Source organism: Drosophila kikkawai, chromosome 2R (genome assembly GCF_030179895.1).
Source record: "Drosophila kikkawai strain 14028-0561.14 chromosome 2R, DkikHiC1v2, whole genome shotgun sequence".
NCBI classification, from domain to species: domain Eukaryota; kingdom Metazoa; phylum Arthropoda; class Insecta; order Diptera; family Drosophilidae; genus Drosophila; species Drosophila kikkawai.
Window position 1 is genome coordinate 1,108,301 of NC_091729.1, and position 20,899 is coordinate 1,129,199.

Here is a 20,899-nt window from a genome sequence, read left to right on the forward strand (position 1 = left end):
GACTTTAAATATAAATGGTTAACTTGTTAACTTATCATTTTAACAATAATCACCATAGATACAACTTTTTTGAGTTGTTGAAATGATTAAAAATATGTTTATGAAATATCGATAATAAAATGTTATGCAATCGAATCATCTAGGTGATTGAAGTTCGATCATTGACATGTCGCATCGCTGCTTGCTCCGTCCGCGTTAATACAGTGTCTAGCAAAGGCTACGGTTCAATTCCTTTTGTCCATAAGCCATGGCTGGAGGTGCCTGGTGGCAGGCATAAAACGCAAGTGGGTGGTGCCCCCGAAAAATAAACCATTCTGGAAGGTACGGAAGTAGAAATCGGAGCTGGGATGTCAGCCCAAACGTCGGTGGAAGACGTGACCGCTACCAGCGGCACGCCGGCGCCAGTGGTTACATCTCTGATGTGACTGGAGCAGGTCATGTCATTTGGGGACGTTAAGCCACTCACGTGCCATAGTCGATACAGACTCGGACCTTGAGAGCGTGCAGCTCTCCAAAGAGAAGAAAGTCTTCTCCGCTTGCCGAAACCAGGCACCAGATCCCAGCCCAGGGACGGGCCAAAGCGGTCAAGCGAGGGGATGAAGGCTAAAGCGGAGTACAAGGCCGGATTCGCCAACAAGGAGAAGGAGACGCTTGCCAACAAAAGGCAACGCTCAGCCGAAAGCGCCTGTATGGACGCACCGGGGAGCAAGTGGCAACGCGGGTTACTTTGTATAATAAATATGAGTCCAAAACGATTGAAATTTGATTTTAAAATATTTTTTCGAATGTCTGTCGTTTATTATAATAATTTAGATTGAAATATTACTAGAGGTTACTTATGGTTCTATATGAAAGGGTTATAAGATACTCATTTATTAGTGTCGCGGCTAGCATACCATTTTTTCCCAAATGTAGCATCATTTATGATCAGAAAAAGAGCGCAATTATGTTCATTTTGATCAGATAAGGGACTCCCAAAAGACTCAAACTTGATCACAAATTTCAAAAAATACTGGCTGTTGCGTTTTTGTTCGATGTATTTTTTGTTTTTTAGTATTATTTTTGCTTTGTTTTTGTTTATTACTCCATTGTTTTTATAATTACGATTTTTTGTTCAGTATAAATGTTAATACAAGAATTAAAAATACTGCATTGTTTAGCTAGGCATTATTTATCCCCTCGGTATGAAATGGGTTCGGATAAGGAAAGTATATATATATATAGCTCCCATAGAAACGATCGGGTAAAACTTTAGATAAATTAATTAAATTTAAGAAGCTAAAATTTATTGCTCTTTTAATCCGATATACACTACTAGACAAAATAATAGGTGCATGCAGTCCTATACAATTTTTTCAATAATCTTAATGAAAAAACGAACTATATTTTTAGTTTCCGTACTTATTCCAGATAATAAGAATAACTGTCAAAAGGATTTTACATTTCATATTTAGATACAAGGATCAATTTTATCCAAAAAGCATGAAAATGGGTTGGCCATAATAATAGGTACACACATTCTTCTAAGCCTAGAACTCGGAACGTATTAGATATTTTGCATTTTTTTCTTCTTATAAGTAAACTTAGATAAGTATCTAATAAAACCACACTAGTTTTAGATAACTTTCGCTATTATTTTTGGCATTCTAGCAAGAAGTCTTTAGCAAGTCAGTACTAGAAACTGAGACCAGGTTTTTTCAGCAAATCTTCACTAATCTTCAAATATTTTAAATGTGTAGGTTACAATTCGACGTTTTAAGTTTCCCCACAATGTTTAGTTTAGGTTTATGAAAAGAGACTGACTTAACTAGTTAATTATGGTTACCTCTCTCTTGCCAAAAAGGACCTGTTCGGTCATCCAAGGCCATTCCCGCCGACTTTGGCATTTAAATTTCAGCTCGAACAGTTTGTCGTAGACTGCATGAGGTTCTACTACTTCGAAAAAAAAATTTCAGATGAGTAAAAAGTTTTGCGACACTTTTTTGGTATGGCTTAAACCGGAGAGGTCAAAAAAGTGGAAACAAAATACTTTGGGGCAATGAAACAAAAATATATATTTTTTAAAACGATTCTAGACGCTTTGTACAACCCAAAGTAAAAACAAGAAAGGAAGCTAACTTCGGCACGCCGAAGTTTGTATACCCTTGCAGATTGGTTTTGATGTTTATATTATAGATTTAAATGCTGAAAACACTCACAAAACAGAGTTTCATAACATTTTACCTATACTTATTATGTTTACAGTTTGACAGTTACAGTCTTACATTCCCAGCCTTACATTTTCTCTACATCTACGGATCGCTTTATGGCAGCTATATGATATAGTTGTCCGATTTTTATAAAATGTATACCATAATTCTAGAATAATAAAAAAAGTATATATCTCAGAGTAGATAAACATACGTTGAAAAACAACGAAGCTATAATTTTTTTTCCTATTAATTTCCTGATCGTTCCTATGGCAGCTATATCATATAGTCGTCCGATTTTCATAAAATTTTTATTAAAATTCTGAAATAATATAAAATGGTCATATCTAAAAAATGGTGCAAAAATGTTGAAAAACAGCAATGTTATAATTTTTTTTTCTAAAAATTTATCGAACATTTGTATGGCAGCTATATGATATAGTCGTCCGATCCGGCCCGTTCCGACATATATAGCAGTGAGAGCATATAGAAGACTATATGCAAAGTTTCATTCAGATAGCTTTAAAACTGAGGGACTAGTTTGCGTAGAAACGGACAGACGGACGGACAGACGGACAGACGGACATGGCTAAATCGACTCGGCTGTTGATGCTGATCAAGAATATATATACTTTATAGGGTCGGAAACGTCTCCTTCACTGCGTTCCAAACTTCTGACTGAAATTATAATACCCTGCAAGGGTATAAAAATTCAGCTTTGAGACGTGAAAAAAAAGTTAAGCCCAGAGGCAGATGCATAAGGGTCAGGGGCTGTTTTTCTTGGCATGGCGTTGTGCAAAAATACATCTCATAAATGGTATTATGACCGAATTTGAAAACACCACCTTTTTAACGGGCATCTTCCAACCATATGCTAAGGGAAACATTCTGATGGATTTTTCAACAGGATAATGATCCAAAACATACCTCAAAAGTCATCATGGCCTGGTTTAGGGACAACAAAGTAACCGTTATGGGTTGGAAAAGACAGTTTCCGATCTTATACCCAATCGAAAATGTATGGGGAGACTTTAAGCGTCGAATTGTAACCTATACATTTAAAATATTTGAAGATTCTTGAAGATTTGCTGAAAAAACCTGGTCTCAGTTTCTATTACTGACTTGCCAAAGACTTCTTGCTAGAATGCCAAAAATAATAGCGAAAGTTATCTAAAACTATTGTTAGGTTAGGTTAGGTTAGACCGGACGGCCCTCGAGGGGCCACACATAGGCCAATATGGCCCATAGCTATCCGGGGACACTCCTGGATGGACCTAGAGACTATTTATGCGGGTTTCGAGATCCTTGAGTATCAAGGTGGTTTTCGCAAAGGCAAGGAGTTCGCCTGGCTTTCTCCTGGAGGCATCTTCTAGCGATGCCAGAACTGGAGAGCCTAGGTATCTCATTCTTGCCTTTGTTAGGGCCGGACATTTGCAAATGAGATGGTCCAAGGTTTCGATTGCCTCGAATTCATCACATTTCCGGCATTTGGCGTTGTCGGTAATACCCAGCTTGACTGCATGTGCAGCAGACAGGCAGTGACCTGTAAGAATACCCACTAACATTCTGCAGTCCTTCCGCGGAAGATGCAGCACGTAGTGGGTGGGTGAGTTTCTCGTTGTGTTCTTTGCACATGATTTTTGATATTCTGCAGGTTGCGGAATTACTCCTCCACCTGCTTTTTGCGCTTGCGTCAGCCCGTCTCTCTAGCTCGCTTTGGAGCGTTCTTAGGGAGATAGGGACGTTTTCTGTTCTTTCACTCGCCAGTCCAACGCCTTCCTTTGCAAGTTCGTCCGCGGTTTTGTTACCGTCTATGCCTTGGTGGCTGGGAACCCAGTAGATCCTCACTGACTTAGTCGTGCTTAGGCTATCTAGTGACTCCCTGCTTGCCAGTACATTTTTGGAACAGACCGCTGATGATTGCATGGATCTTATCGCCGCTTGACTGTACGAACAAATTGACCGCCTCATGTGGACGGTTTATGCTCTGCGCAAACTCTGCTGCTTTCCTGATGGCGAATACTTCCGCCTGGAATATACTGCAGTAGCTTGGTAGCTTATACGACAGCCTCATTTCAGGATCAGAACAGTATATGCCCAGTATATTGAGGTGATGAGCAGAGTCCTGGCCTGACTTCCAGTCATTTGGTCCCATGAATACTGTTGTGTCCATCCAGGAAATTTCCCGGGATAGCTAGGGCCATATTGGCCTATGTGTGGCCCCTCGAGGGCCAGAATTAACTTTCATCGGCTGCGTCGAGCTGCGTGCGACGTAAGCCCATGCCCAAAAAAGGAACCCCTCTGGCGACCGTTCTGCAGGACGTAAAAATCGACTAAAACAAAAAATTCAAAAATGATTCAAAAATGAAAAAAAAAAAAAAAAAATCATGCAAAACTAGATTACGGTACTACACTGCGAGTTAATTCTATTAAAGTTTTTAGTATTGGAGGGTTATCACTACGAATAATAATATCAGAGAGGCGGTTGTAATCCGAACATAAAACCCTAAAGGGTTCATATACTTCAAACTCCCGCCTACAGTGATTTGTTACTAATGGGATATGGGTTCTAGATGTTAGTCGAGGAACGTGGAAATTGAGCTGCCCTAAAAGATAGGGGCTCTCAACATCACCGGGCGAAAAGTAAAAAGTTCTTTTGTACAGATTCAATAAGGTTAATATGGACTCTGCATTAAGGACTCCAGACGCATGAACCATACTCCAATACAGGGCGTACTAACAAAGTAAAAAGGGTCTTCGTTATATAAGGGGAATCGAACTCCTTTGACCACCTCTTAATAAAACCGATCATGCCTCTGGCTTAATTAAGGGGGTATCCTGAATTACAAGGACAAAAAAAAACGATAGATAAACTATCTAAGAATATACCACAAAAATTTCAGAAGCCAATTCGAAGTATTTTCGAAGATAGAGATGAAAGCAAAGGAGCGCCGAGCAGGTTTGCGAGCGCTTGGGTGAACTTTGAAGCGCGTTTTCTCCACTTTTCATTTTTACGATTCTTTCGAATTGGCGGGAAAGATAACAAAAAAACTTATTGACCGATTGAAACGAATAAAGGCTTATTCTCTTTAGAATTAAATTCTCTTCTAGTTGATCTAAACCGGTTGTTGAAAACCGCTTTTTTATATTTTTTACAGCATGTTAAAGTCAATATTTTATCCCGAAAAATACATTTTTTTTAAACCTGAATAAAAGTTCCGATTTCACGATTTTCTCCGGTTTCTCTTAGTTCAACTAGAAAATGCACTTATAAAAATTGAAAATTTTTTTGAATTTTTTGTTTCAGACAAGAATTACGAGCTGCACATTTCCCGCCAATTAGGGACTGCTGTGACGAGGCGCTTCAGTGAACTACTTATAAGTCCGCCATTTTGAAATATATTTTTTTTTAATTTATTTAAGCACTTTAAATATGTATAAAAATATACCAAAACCTGCAAGAAGCTTGGTCGTTTCTTTACCTTCCAAAAAAAATCGCGAAAAACAACTAATTTTTGGCCTCCTAATTCAGGATACCCCCTTAAGGGGGGGGTAAGGTTAATTCGGTGCAAAAAAGGCCACTTTTCAAAAAATTATTGTGGCGAAACGGCTAAAGTTAGCTTAATGAATTAAATACCATATAATAACACAACATTTTAATAATTTTTGATCAATTTTGTATTGAAAAATATTTAGAGGTAGAGAAGTTATAGGGAATCTCCAGAGTCGCCTCCAAAAAAAGTTGTTTTGCGGTGTACATCCTAACAGTCCACAGGATCATCCGATCTAAAAAAATTATACCTCATTCGTTAAAGGATAAGTGTCCCGAGGTATTCACGAAGCGTTTTTTTTTTTTTAGTTTTTTTGTGATTTTTTAGGAAATTTGAAAGTCAAAAACCCGATTTTTGACTAAAAAAAAAACGTTATTTCTTAATTTAAAAATATATAAAAATTAAAAATTAAAAAAAGGCCGACGTGAATACCTGAGGAATTAGTTAAAGAATGTGTGTGCCAAATTTCAAATCGATCGGTCCAGTAGTTTTTCTGTAATCGTGTACACCGATTTGAAAAATTGAATTTTTCAGGAGAGCGCTTTAAACTTTGTGATTCCCATGCATTGAACACCAACCGACCTTCGTTCAACTCCGCATAACTTCGTCAATTTCACTCTGATCAATGTAAAACTTGGACACAATATTCTTAAGATGTTAAACTTTAAAAATAAAAAATAAAAAAAAATTTACGAAAAAAAAAATTAAATACCTTACCCCCCCCTTAAGGGGGTCTTCTCATTGGGCAACTTTTTTTCGATTTTTTTTTGTTGCATTTATTTATTAGCTTGGGATGTTGTGTATATGTCCCCAAAAGGATTTTCGAAATACTTTAGAAGATACAGCCTTTTTTGTGAAGCAAGGTCTTCGCAAAATGAGCTTTTTTCAAACTTCAAACGCGTTTATCTCGAAACCACGTTTTTCGAACTGGCGGCCATGATATCTCCAGTTCAACTGAACCGATTTTCATGAAACAAAATGGAAATTTCTGTTCCGGCACCCGAAAATGACATCTATTCTGATTATAACCCCGTTTTTTTTTTTCATTTCGGACGCTCTGGAGACCCTGAATCGTGGCCGCCAGGACGAAACCTTTTTTTTCCACTACCAAGTTTGAAGTCTTATTACTCTTTGAACAACCCTCGTATCGAGGCAAAAACAATTTTTTTATTTACTTTGAACCTTTTTTAACACAATAAATAAATAAATAAAAAAGTTTTCAATTATTCTTTGCGTTTTCAAATAGGAATTTTTTTAAAAGGTGTCAAAACAACGGGTTTTGAATGAGAAGACCCCCTTAACTATGCCCGAAATATGTTCAGAGAAGAGTTATTCTTTTCAAAGCGCAATCATAAGTGGCAAACTGGGGAGTGACACGTGAAAATGTCATCAGCTTGCATTCGGAGCTATTGAGTTGTAATAAATTAGCACGAAATCATGCTTGAAAGTTGTTAAGATCCGATTGCAAGTCTGACTGGCAAGAGCTGTCTTTATACTGCAAGCATAGTTTAACGTCATCAGCGTACATAAGTACTCTAGAGTTCGTTAGAACAAGCGGGAGGTCATTGATAAACAATGTAAATAGCAGCGGGCCGAGGTGGCTACCTTGTGGGGCGCCAGAAGTGACTCTCAGGAATTTGGATAGAGCATTTTTAAACAGAACCTTTTGAGTTCTGTCACTCAAATAACTCAAAATCCATTTAAGAAGATCGACAGGAAACCCGATTAAGTCAAGCTTCCTTACAAGAAGAGAGTGATTAATAGGGTTGTCGAAATATTTAAAAATATCGTATCGATGATTTTTTTTTTTTTTTTTTAAATATCAAAATGATATTTGATATATCAAAAAAAAATATCGATATATCAAATATTTTTGATATTTTTGTTTTATTATTATTTTTTTTTAATTTCAATAACCACTAAACATTAACTCACATACGATCTTAAATTATATTTTTAGATTTTTATTTTATATTTATTAATAAATGAAAGAAAACTATATTTATTTTTACTTTCTTTTGCTTTTATTTATATTAAAATCAAATCAGAACAAAAATTTATCTTATAGAAAGATAATAAAAACATGCTTAAATAATAATAAAGCAAACGTTTTCATTATACCCTTGCAGGGTATTATAATTTCAGTCAGAAGTTTTCCAACGCAAGAAAGGAGACCTTTCCGACCCTATAAAGTATATATATTCTTGATCAGCATCAACAGCCGAGTCGATCGAGCAATGTCCGTCTGTCCGTCCGTCTGTCCGTTTCTACGCAAACTAGTCCCTCAGTTTAAAAGCTATCTGAATGAAACTCCGCATAAAGTCTTCTATATACTCGAAACGGGCCGGATCGGACGACTATATCATATAGCTGCCATACAAATGTTCGATAAATTTTTAGAAAAAAAATTCGAACCTGACTGTTTTTCAACATTTTTGCATCATTTTTTAAATATGTCCATTTTATAATATTTCAGAATTTTGGTATGTTTTATGAAAACAACTTCGTTGTTTTTCAACGTTTTTTCATCTACTCTGAGATATAGGCTTATTTTATTATTTCAGAATTTTGGTATACATTTTATGAAAATCGGACAACTGCCATATATCTGCCATAGAAACGATCAGTAGACGTAGAGAAAATGTAAAGCTGGGAATGCAAAACTGTAACTGTCAAACAGTAAACATAATAAGTGTAGGTAAAATGTAATGAACTATACAAACTTCGGCGTGCCGAAGTTAGCTTCCTTTCTTGTTTTAGGTTCAGTTTCATTTTTTCCGCCGAACTAAGGCTTTAACAGTATCTTATATGAAAGATAACAAAAACATGTTTTCTTTCCTTGTCCCGATAAAAAGTGTAACCGCCTTAAACATCAAAAAATATCTCAAAAAAATATCGATAAAATATGATAATTTTTCAAAAAAAATATCACGATAAAAATATTTATTTTTTCGCATTGATATTTTGATATATTTTCGACATCCTCGACTTGGCTGATATAAATAAATAATATTAAATATTTTTTATATAAAAACTCCACCTCCGAAGTAAAATAATATGTAAGTAGCTGAGCGCCAACGATAGCTAAAGGTCTGCAAATAAATAAACACACAAACACCTCAAGTGCGTACAATTTCCTATGTCCAGCAATAGGTATTTTATGAAAATATAAAGTGACTCGGTTTTTGTTTAAAAATTTTGGATTTTTTTGAGTGCGTGACAAAAAAAAAAAATAAATTTAGTAACTCAAGTTACTGGCATTTTTATTTGAATAAATAATGCAAATAATTAAATTAAAAAATATTCCATATTGTTGGTGTTGATTTGATTTTCGATTTTTGATATGTTTGGAGTGCAAGATAAAATTTAAAAAATCAAATAACTCATAACGCACACTGGTGCCAAAGCAATCAATTTTGATATGAATAAATATAATAGAGAAATAAATCATACAGCATTTTATATGCTTAGTGTTGGTTTCTATATACATACAAAGGTTGCCTTCACTTTTTTCCTTGTTCTTTTTTACAAGTTGATCCACTGTGCCTGCGCTTGTATTAAATTTTGTACCAAATTAAACCAGTGTCTCTGTGCTAATACAGTCAGTCGACTTGACCAATACCTGTTTCTTGCTCCCCGATCGCTCCGTATTTTGATTCTGCACCGGAATAAGGAACATAGACCAACCAGATATGGACGCGGATATGGTTCAAACGATTGTCGCAAATGCTGTCTGCAGCGCTCTTGCCGCCCAGGATGAGAGTTTAAGAAGCGGCTTTGCCTCAGAGTTAGAATCCGTTAGAACGCAGGTTAGCGCGCTTTCGGTGCTAGCGCCGAAGGTTGAGGTTTATAAAAGGGCAGTACCGAACCCTGAAATAAAATGCGATGTCAAATTAGACATTGTAAAATCTCTGCCAACATTTAATGAAAGCCACGACAAATACTATTATTATGGAGGCAGTCTGCATCAGATGCATATTTAAAAAACAAAATTTACGGTCCCGCTCAGACACTCCTCACGTCCCACCACATCATATTAAATTTCGATGCAATTCTAGCCAGGCTAGATCCCACTTACGTGGACAAAACGTCCCTAAGAGTGCTACGCCAAAATTTGAAAATGGTTCGGCAAGGAGATGCCGACCTTATAGCATACTATGACGAGGTCGAAAGAAAACTCCCGCTCGTCACCAACAAGATAGTTATGTCACATAATACGGACACAGCAACCATTCTGAATAAGGAGGTTTGGGACGACGCCCCTCATGCATCCATTGCAGGGCTTAAAAGACCACTTAAATCATTGGTGCTGCCAGCACAACCCAAAGACCTTCCGTCAGCACTAGCGCTAGCGCGGGAGGCTGAGAACAGCATTGAAAGAAGTGCGTTCGCGGCATCCTACCCAGAAGCCATAGAAGACAAGTCCCATTTCAACGAGGGCAATAGACGCAATAGTAAGGGCCAGGGAAAGCAATAGAAAGGGAGGATAAAAATCCGCACTTCATTGCTAAGCAGGGCCAAGGCAAGCATAATAAGGACAACCTCTGGCCGAAGCGCAGGGATCTTGAAACCATAGGCCAGAATGGAGGTAGACCCCTCGACGGCCAAATTCAGACAGAAAACAAGCTGGGGGAAGCTACAAAGTAATAACAATTACAAAAGGCAGAACTCGTCTCAGTGTCAAATCGGATTAAAGACGCCAACGCGTTAATAATATAGCCAAACCCCAACAGGAGGAGGCAGGTTACGCCGCCACAGCTGAGGCTGAAGTTGGCAACATTGAGGAAGACAGTGACACTGTCGGGAGCGCTCCCGACTGCCGTTCGTCGAGCCAAACGCCGGTCGAGACTTCACTGTGAGCTCTATACACGGATGACATAGTGGTACCAAGTTCGGCGAAAGCCGAATTCAAAAAAATTATTCTGAAAAGAATGAAGGTCTTTTTGACCTCTGACAAAGCACTTACCTTTAACACCTCGGTCATCGCTACTATTCGAACTATGAGTTAGGAACCCGTCTACAGCAGCAGATTTTGTTAACAAAGAAATCAAGGAACTGCCTAATAACGGTATAATTAGGCCGTCCAGATCTCCATACAACAGACTTGCTTAGGTGGTTGACAAAAAAGGGTCTGACGATAATGGCATCAGGAAGAACCGATTAGTAATAGACTTCAAAAAGCTGAACGAGCGAACAGTCGCCGATCGCTATCCCATGACAAGTATACCATTTAGGGCGAAATTGCCCAAAATGCTGTAGAAAGGTGGATACGTTTTAAAAGACATATTCAAATTGGATGGAAGGTTATATGCGCTTTAATTTAACTTAAGAAGAAGCCAACGTTGGACGTCCAAAAATGACATTCAATACAAAAGGTAGAAGAGCTTTTTCTTATTGAATAACTTTTATATTTATAATGCTATATGGAGCAAATGTGCAGGACACATTTGAAATAGGACATTCATCCTGTAATTGCTTTAATTTTTAGTTTTTTTTTTTCCAATTTCTGTGGGTGGAGGGAGGCGTTAACACGCCCACTTTTCTAAAATACCTTTCTAAAGTCATAACTATCATTATAAAAGAAACTTGAAGTAAAAAATCTTGGTAATTTCAAAAATTTTAATTTTTGCCACGGAAACGGGTTAAATTCAACATAGTGGGAAACCAAACGGGATCATGGAAGCCAATATATGACTTTAAATATAAATGGTTAACTTGTTAACTTATCATTTTAACAATAATCACCATAGATACAACTTTTTTGAGTTGTTGAAATGATTAAAAATATGTTTATGAAATATCGATAATAAAATGTTATGCAATCGAATCATCTAGGTGATTGAAGTTCGATCATTGACATGTCGCATCGCTGCTTGCTCCGTCCGCGTTAATACAGTGTCTAGCAAAGGCTACGGTTCAATTCCTTTTGTCCATAAGCCATGGCTGGAGGTGCCTGGTGGCAGGCATAAAACGCAAGTGGGTGGTGCCCCCGAAAAATAAACCATTCTGGAAGGTACGGAAGTAGAAATCGGAGCTGGGATGTCAGCCCAAACGTCGGTGGAAGACGTGACCGCTACCAGCGGCACGCCGGCGCCAGTGGTTACATCTCTGATGTGACTGGAGCAGGTCATGTCATTTGGGGACGTTAAGCCACTCACGTGCCATAGTCGATACAGACTCGGACCTTGAGAGCGTGCAGCTCTCCAAAGAGAAGAAAGTCTTCTCCGCTTGCCGAAACCAGGCACCAGATCCCAGCCCAGGGACGGGCCAAAGCGGTCAAGCGAGGGGATGAAGGCTAAAGCGGAGTACAAGGCCGGATTCGCCAACAAGGAGAAGGAGACGCTTGCCAACAAAAGGCAACGCTCAGCCGAAAGCGCCTGTATGGACGCACCGGGGAGCAAGTGGCAACGCGGGTTACTTTGTATAATAAATATGAGTCCAAAACGATTGAAATTTGATTTTAAAATATTTTTTCGAATGTCTGTCGTTTATTATAATAATTTAGATTGAAATATTACTAGAGGTTACTTATGGTTCTATATGAAAGGGTTATAAGATACTCATTTATTAGTGTCGCGGCTAGCATACCATTTTTTCCCAAATGTAGCATCATTTATGATCAGAAAAAGAGCGCAATTATGTTCATTTTGATCAGATAAGGGACTCCCAAAAGACTCAAACTTGATCACAAATTTCAAAAAATACTGGCTGTTGCGTTTTTGTTCGATGTATTTTTTTTTTTTTAGTATTATTTTTGCTTTGTTTTTGTTTATTACTCCATTGTTTTTATAATTACGATTTTTTGTTCAGTATAAATGTTAATACAAGAATTAAAAATACTGCATTGTTTAGCTAGGCATTATTTATCCCCTCGGTATGAAATGGGTTCGGATAAGGAAAGTATATATATATATAGCTCCCATAGAAACGATCGGGTAAAACTTTAGATAAATTAATTAAATTTAAGAAGCTAAAATTTATTGCTCTTTTAATCCGATATACACTACTAGACAAAATAATAGGTGCATGCAGTCCTATACAATTTTTTCAATAATCTTAATGAAAAAACGAACTATATTTTTAGTTTCCGTACTTATTCCAGATAATAAGAATAACTGTCAAAAGGATTTTACATTTCATATTTAGATACAAGGATCAATTTTATCCAAAAAGCATGAAAATGGGTTGGCCATAATAATAGGTACACACATTCTTCTAAGCCTAGAACTCGGAACGTATTAGATATTTTGCATTTTTTTCTTCTTATAAGTAAACTTAGATAAGTATCTAATAAAACCACACTAGTTTTAGATAACTTTCGCTATTATTTTTGGCATTCTAGCAAGAAGTCTTTAGCAAGTCAGTACTAGAAACTGAGACCAGGTTTTTTCAGCAAATCTTCACTAATCTTCAAATATTTTAAATGTGTAGGTTACAATTCGACGTTTTAAGTTTCCCCACAATGTTTAGTTTAGGTTTATGAAAAGAGACTGACTTAACTAGTTAATTATGGTTACCTCTCTCTTGCCAAAAAGGACCTGTTCGGTCATCCAAGGCCATTCCCGCCGAATTTGGCATTTAAATTTCAGCTCGAACAGTTTGTCGTAGACTGCATGAGGTTCTACTACTTCGAAAAAAAATTTTCAGATGAGTAAAAAGTTTTGCGACACTTTTTTGGTATGGCTTAAACCGGAGAGGTCAAAAAAGTGGAAACAAAATACTTTGGGGCAATGAAACAAAAATATATATTTTTTAAAACGATTCTAGACGCTTTGTACAACCCAAAGTAAAAACAAGAAAGGAAGCTAACTTCGGCACGCCGAAGTTTGTATACCCTTGCAGATTGGTTTTGATGTTTATATTATAGATTTAAATGCTGAAAACACTCACAAAACAGAGTTTCATAACATTTTACCTATACTTATTATGTTTACAGTTTGACAGTTACAGTCTTACATTCCCAGCCTTACATTTTCTCTACATCTACGGATCGCTTTATGGCAGCTATATGATATAGTTGTCCGATTTTTATAAAATGTATACCATAATTCTAGAATAATAAAAAAAAGTATATATCTCAGAGTAGATAAACATACGTTGAAAAACAACGAAGCTATAATTTTTTTTCCTATTAATTTCCTGATCGTTCCTATGGCAGCTATATCATATAGTCGTCCGATTTTCATAAAATTTTTATTAAAATTCTGAAATAATATAAAATGGTCATATCTAAAAAATGGTGCAAAAATGTTGAAAAACAGCAATGTTATAATTTTTTTTTCTAAAAATTTATCGAACATTTGTATGGCAGCTATATGATATAGTCGTCCGATCCGGCCCGTTCCGACATATATAGCAGTGAGAGCATATAGAAGACTATATGCAAAGTTTCATTCAGATAGCTTTAAAACTGAGGGACTAGTTTGCGTAGAAACGGACAGACGGACGGACAGACGGACAGACGGACATGGCTAAATCGACTCGGCTGTTGATGCTGATCAAGAATATATATACTTTATAGGGTCGGAAACGTCTCCTTCACTGCGTTCCAAACTTCTGACTGAAATTATAATACCCTGCAAGGGTATAAAAATTCAGCTTTGAGACGTGAAAAAAAAGTTAAGCCCAGAGGCAGATGCATAAGGGTCAGGGGCTGTTTTTCTTGGCATGGCGTTGTGCAAAAATACATCTCATAAATGGTATTATGACCGAATTTGAAAACACCACCTTTTTAACGGGCATCTTCCAACCATATGCTAAGGGAAACATTCTGATGGATTTTTCAACAGGATAATGATCCAAAACATACCTCAAAAGTCATCATGGCCTGGTTTAGGGACAACAAAGTAACCGTTATGGGTTGGAAAAGACAGTTTCCGATCTTATACCCAATCGAAAATGTATGGGGAGACTTTAAGCGTCGAATTGTAACCTATACATTTAAAATATTTGAAGATTCTTGAAGATTTGCTGAAAAAACCTGGTCTCAGTTTCTATTACTGACTTGCCAAAGACTTCTTGCTAGAATGCCAAAAATAATAGCGAAAGTTATCTAAAACTATTGTTAGGTTAGGTTAGGTTAGACCGGACGGCCCTCGAGGGGCCACACATAGGCCAATATGGCCCATAGCTATCCGGGGACACTCCTGGATGGACCTAGAGACTATTTATGCGGGTTTCGAGATCCTTGAATATCAAGGTGGTTTTCGCAAAGGCAAGGAGTTCGCCTGGCTTTCTCCTGGAGGCATCTTCTAGCGATGCCAGAACTGGAGAGCCTAGGTATCTCATTCTTGCCTTTGTTAGGGCCGGACATTTGCAAATGAGATGGTCCAAGGTTTCGATTGCCTCGAATTCATCACATTTCCGGCATTTGGCGTTGTCGGTAATACCCAGCTTGACTGCATGTGCAGCAGACAGGCAGTGACCTGTAAGAATACCCACTAACATTCTGCAGTCCTTCCGCGGAAGATGCAGCACGTAGTGGGTGGGTGAGTTTCTCGTTGTGTTCTTTGCACATGATTTTTGATATTCTGCAGGTTGCGGAATTACTCCTCCACCTGCTTTTTGCGCTTGCGTCAGCCCGTCTCTCTAGCTCGCTTTGGAGCGTTCTTAGGGAGATAGGGACGTTTTCTGTTCTTTCACTCGCCAGTCCAACGCCTTCCTTTGCAAGTTCGTCCGCGGTTTTGTTACCGTCTATGCCTTGGTGGCTGGGAACCCAGTAGATCCTCACTGACTTAGTCGTGCTTAGGCTATCTAGTGACTCCCTGCTTGCCAGTACATTTTTGGAACAGACCGCTGATGATTGCATGGATCTTATCGCCGCTTGACTGTACGAACAAATTGACCGCCTCATGTGGACGGTTTATGCTCTGCGCAAACTCTGCTGCTTTCCTGATGGCGAATACTTCCGCCTGGAATATACTGCAGTAGCTTGGTAGCTTATACGACAGCCTCATTTCAGGATCAGAACAGTATATGCCCAGTATATTGAGGTGATGAGCAGAGTCCTGGCCTGACTTCCAGTCATTTGGTCCCATGAATACTGTTGTGTTTACATCCGGGCACGTTCTGGGTATCATGTAGTCAGATGTACTGCTCATGTGTCGACCAATTGAACTGTGCCCGAAACCTTGTAGCGACCAGTTTCCTGATGCAACCAGACGTTGTGCCGCCTTTCCTGCTGTCAGTTGCGCTTGGATATCTAGGGGATATATACCGATTATGGTTTCGAGTGCTTTGGTGGGGGTTGACCTCAGCGCCCCTGATATCCAGAGCAGTGCCTGCCGCTGGGTTCTCTCCATAAGCTTATTATAAGTTTTCTTCTCCGTGGCTTGCCACCACACTAAGACTCCATACAGCAGAGTAGGACGCACCACCGATATGTAGACCCAATGCATTAGAGCGGGTGAGAGGCCCCATGTGCTGCTAAGCATCTTCTTGGATGCATATAGCGCTATGGTGGCCTTTTTTATCCTCTCTAATACATTTGCTCTCCACGTCAGCTTGCTGTCAAGTACAATGCCGAGGTATTTGACTTGTGTTTTCGGGGTCAGCCTGGTATTGTTAATTTTCGGGGGGATCGATTGCGGCACCTTGTATCTCTTGGTGAAGAGAATAAGGTCCGTCTTATCCGCATTGATATTGAGTCCTACCTTCTCCGCCCACTCACATATCTCCCTGAGTGTTGTTTCCATGATCGAGCTGAGGGTCGATGGACAGACTCCCGAGATAATTACTAGTGTGGTTTTATTAGATACTTATCTAAGTTTACTTATAAGAAGAAAAAAGTGCAAAATATCTAATACGTTCCGAGTTCTAGGCTTAGAAGAATGTGTGTACCTATTATTATGGCCAACCCATTTTCATGCTTTTTGGATCAAATTGATCCCTGTATCTAAATTTGAAATGTAAAATCCTTTTGACAGTTCTTCTTATTATGTGGAATAAGTACGGTAACTAAAAATAAAGTGGGTTTTTTCATTAAGATTATTAAAAAAATTTTATAGGACTTGAAACAAACGTATGAGGCATGCACCTATTATTTTGTCCAGTAGTGTATCAATTTTAAACTAAATCGGATAACGCTTTCCCTAAGAACTATAATAACTAAAATACCGGAACTCAGTGTTTTTCCATACAAAGAATAACCAAATTGGCGTTGGAGACAGTTATCTAAAAAAAAAATTAAAATTGCACCAATAGTGCGCAAAAGTGCACATTAAGGGGGGGGGTAAGGTTAATTCGGTGCAAAATAGGCCACTTTTCAAAAAATGATTGTGGCGGAACGGCTAAAGTTAGCTTAATGAATTAAATACCATATAATAACACATCATTTGAATAATTTTTTATAAATTTTGTATTGAAAAATATTAAGAGGTAGAGAAGTTATAGGGAATCTCCCGAGTCGCCTCCAAAAAAAGTTGTTTTGCGGTGTACATCCTAACAGTCCACAGGATCATCCGATCTAATAAAATGATACCTCATTCGTTAAAGGATAAGTGTCCCGAGGTATTCAGGAAGCGTTTTTGTTTTTTTTAGTTTTTTTGTGATTTTTTAGGAAATTTGAAAGTCAAAAACCCGATTTTTGACTAAAAAAAAAACGTTATTTCTTAATTTAAAAATATATAAAAATTAAAAATTAAAAAAAGGCCGACGTGAATACCTGAGGAATTAGTTAAAGAATGTGTGTGCCAAATTTCAAATCGATCGGTCCAGAAGTTTTTCTGTAATCGTGTACACCGATTTGAAAAATTGAATTTTTCAGGAGTGCGCTTTAAACTTTGTGATTCTCATGCATTTAACACCAACCGACCTTCGTTCAACTCTGCATAACTTCGTCAATTTTCCCATGATCGATGTAAAACTTGGACACACTATTCTTAAGATATTAGGTCTTAAAAATAAAAAATAAAAAAAAAATTACGAAAAAAAAAATTAAATACCTTACCCCCCCCCCCTTAAGACTAATAGTTTTTTTTGCTCAGAATTTGCAACGCTTTAACATATGTACACTTGGACGCACTGAAAACTATTGCAAACTTCTATTTCAAAACTCTTCCCAAAGTTGAAAATTGTTTCTCAAAATTCAGCTTAAAGTGTATTTATATAATGACAAAATGTCAGTATAAACACGCCCAATTTAAATAATTAATACATTTAACATGTAGTTAAAACCTGTGAAATCAGCGTCCATTAGTTTTATCCTTTACAAATGGTGTCTTACATGAATAGTTTAATTTCAAAGATCACTTGGTAAAAATTACAAACTTAGCGGACGTGCTCTCGTATGCAACAGCTGATTTTGCAGCACACCTATATATGTACATATGTACATATGTAGTAACATACCTATGTATATAGATATGTATATAAATATAGAATGTGCAGATTTATATACATATATGTATATGTACATATGTATGTAAATATATGGATGTATGTTTATGTAATGTTTTTATATTATAAAAAATAAATACTCATACATATGTATATAATGTACATCTTTACATACATATGTTCATAATAACATTTTCCATATTACTGAAAACTTTTATTAAAGCGCTTAAGTTGTATATGTGTATGTATGTACATATGTACGTAAATACTTATAATATACATATATGTATGTTTACACAATTGTATATACATATGTATGTATGTATATCTTTATGTATTCGTATGTACATGTGTATGAATGCAGGTATATACATATGTACATACATGTATGAAGAAAACTTTATATATGTACTTATGTACATACATTTAGATAGGTATGCACATGATACAATCATGATTGTATCATGGGTATGCATATGAAAAAAAAACATATTTGTATGATTATTAACTATTTTATCTCAATTAATATTACCAATACAAGACAACCAAAACAAAACACTTTGTACATGTATGTATGCCAGTACTATATAATAAAACCACTGTTCGCAACAAAAATTCGAAATCAACTGAGCAATGTTAACTCTATTACTTCGCTGGCGTTGTCTATGCGTATGTACGTATGTATGTATGTGAATGTATTGAACTTTATATGGATAAGTATATATGTATGTATACTTATGTATGGATGTAGGCCATATTAACATGTACGAACAAATGTATGTATGTATAGATGTACCTGGGTTTTATACATATGTATGTACATATATAAATATACATATGCATGTATGTACAACATATGTATGTACATTTATTTAACTCTAAATACTTGAACGGATTTATGAGTTTAATTGTTAGGAGATTTAATTCCCAGAAAACGAAAATATTAATAATTAAATAACAAACAATATTTTCAGTATTATTCCTTGATCTAATTCTTAGTATTTTGAGACCATTTTGGGTTGGTTATAGGGTCTTCCCACACAACATTAATAGGGTCTTCCCACACAATATTAAAGCGCATTTAGCATCCGTTGAACAAATGCTCCATAAGGTTTTGCCGTTCCGAATTTTCCCAAATGGCCCGGCGTTAGTTCAGCATTAAATTCTAACCACGGTTTGTTTGGCGATAGTTAGGCGATAGTTCTTCGGTGGAACTCTGATTCTTCTTCTTAATTTAACCATTCACCACGAAAATGTAAACAAATTGGCGTGGAACAAATGATATATGGAATTTAAAACGTGGCGCCAAAGCTACAAGCATGCCCAAAATAGTTCTTGGCAAAAAGCAAAAGGCACAGATTGCGTCAGAATTTATCCGCAATAAATTTAAATGAATTAAATGACAAGGAATTTTAGTTTTTCTAATGATTTTTCTCTAACAAAGAGCAAATTCCCCGAAGAGTGTCTATAGGTGGTATAGGCATCCAAAATCTTTAAAATAAGGTAGAGGTAGGCGGTTTATATTAAATAGTAACAATTGGGGACATATAGGGGCAAGAATATACAGAAAACACGCCAAGAACTATTTTGTGCATGCTTGTAGCTTTGGCGCCACATTTTAAATTCCATATCTCATTTGTTTCTCGCCAAGTGTGTATACACTTTCGTAGTGATGGTAAAATTTTCAGAGTTGCACCGAAAAACTATCGCCAAACTATCGCCAAACAAACGGTCGTTACATTTTGATGCGCTTTGATGCAGGTCTAATTGAGAAAATTCGGAACGGCAAAACCTTATAGACCGTTTGTTCAACGGACGGTAGATGCGCTTTGACGGTGTGTGGGAAGACCCGATTATTTTAAAGATTTTGTATGCCTATACCATCTTTGTTAGAGAAAAATCTTTAGAAATTCTAAAATTTCTTGTCATTTAATTCATTTAAATTTAGTGCGGATAAATTCTGACGCAATCTGTGCTTTTGCGGTTGTACAACAGCCAAAATAATTGGTAAATGCTCCATTACAAATTTGCAACTGCCAATTCGACAGTCTTTGTTTATGTTTTCATGAGCCACAGGTGATCGATCAGCTGTTCGGATGCGCTTTAACGCAGCTCTGTGGGAACACGACTTTCACTTTTTTTAAAATTCCCAACCGTTCCTCACAAATGCGCTGTGTGGGAAGACAGTATTAGCGCAAGTTTTTCGGTGAAAACTTATAGGGTCTTTCCACAGAGCGTCAAAGCGCATCCACCGTCCGTTAAACAAACGGTCCATAAGGTTTTGCCGTTCCGTATTTTCTTAAATGGACCGGCATCAAGGTGCATCTAAATTTATCGACAGTTTGTTTTCGATAGTTTGTCGATAGTTTTTCGGTGCAACTCTGATTTCTTCTTCTTAACAGTAAAATTTTAACCATTCGCTATGAAAATGTAAACAAAGTTGGCAAGGAGCAATTAAAAAAATAAATTAAAAATGTGCCACAGTTAAAATCCCAACCGTTCACACTGGCACTTATTGCTATGTTTGTAGTGTTACCAGACTCTCCCTTTGATACACCATGTATAATTGTATTATGAGTATAACAAGTATATTTTTTTTAGTCGGACCGTTTTATTTATCGATAATTCCGTTGTCGTTCTTAAGTCGATGTACTTAAGGTAAATAAAGATTTTATTTAAGGATTCTGAATTTCTAATTCTTTTATGTATCGAAATTTTCTTGTATGTTAAATGTAAAATATATATGTAAATATGTATTCTTTTAAAATATTTTAATGCCGTTAAAATTAACTAAATTAATTCAAAGGGTGTTGTCCCAAAAAT

At 36.9% G+C, this 20,899-nt stretch overlaps 2 protein-coding genes across 13 annotated transcripts in view; one reads left to right on the forward strand and one right to left on the reverse strand.

Moving 5' to 3' along the window:
- The window catches only part of conu (Rho GTPase-activating protein conundrum), a 115,593-nt gene extending 96,566 nt beyond the window's left edge, over positions 1 to 19,027 (reverse strand). For 3 of the 6 annotated variants that reach the window (XR_005990787.2, XM_070283738.1, XM_070283735.1), the window contains exons 1-2: positions 18,609 to 18,748; positions 9,363 to 9,610 (exon numbers count right to left, since the gene is read on the reverse strand). The gene's annotated coding sequence lies outside the window, so the exon portion shown is untranslated. Of the gene's footprint in view, positions 1 to 9,362; positions 9,611 to 18,608; positions 18,749 to 18,872 lie in introns of those variants that run through there. The other 3 variants (XM_070283736.1, XM_070283737.1, XM_041774654.2) reach the window with 3 other exon arrangements.
- A 1,623-nt stretch (positions 19,028 to 20,650) lies between these two features.
- The window catches only part of rl (Mitogen-activated protein kinase rl), a 44,988-nt gene continuing 44,739 nt past the window's right edge, over positions 20,651 to 20,899 (forward strand). For 6 of the 7 annotated variants that reach the window (XM_041774675.2, XM_041774678.2, XM_041774680.2 and 3 more), the window contains exon 1: positions 20,651 to 20,734. The gene's annotated coding sequence lies outside the window, so the exon portion shown is untranslated. Of the gene's footprint in view, positions 20,735 to 20,775; positions 20,798 to 20,899 lie in introns of those variants that run through there. The other variant, XM_041774676.2, reaches the window with a different exon arrangement.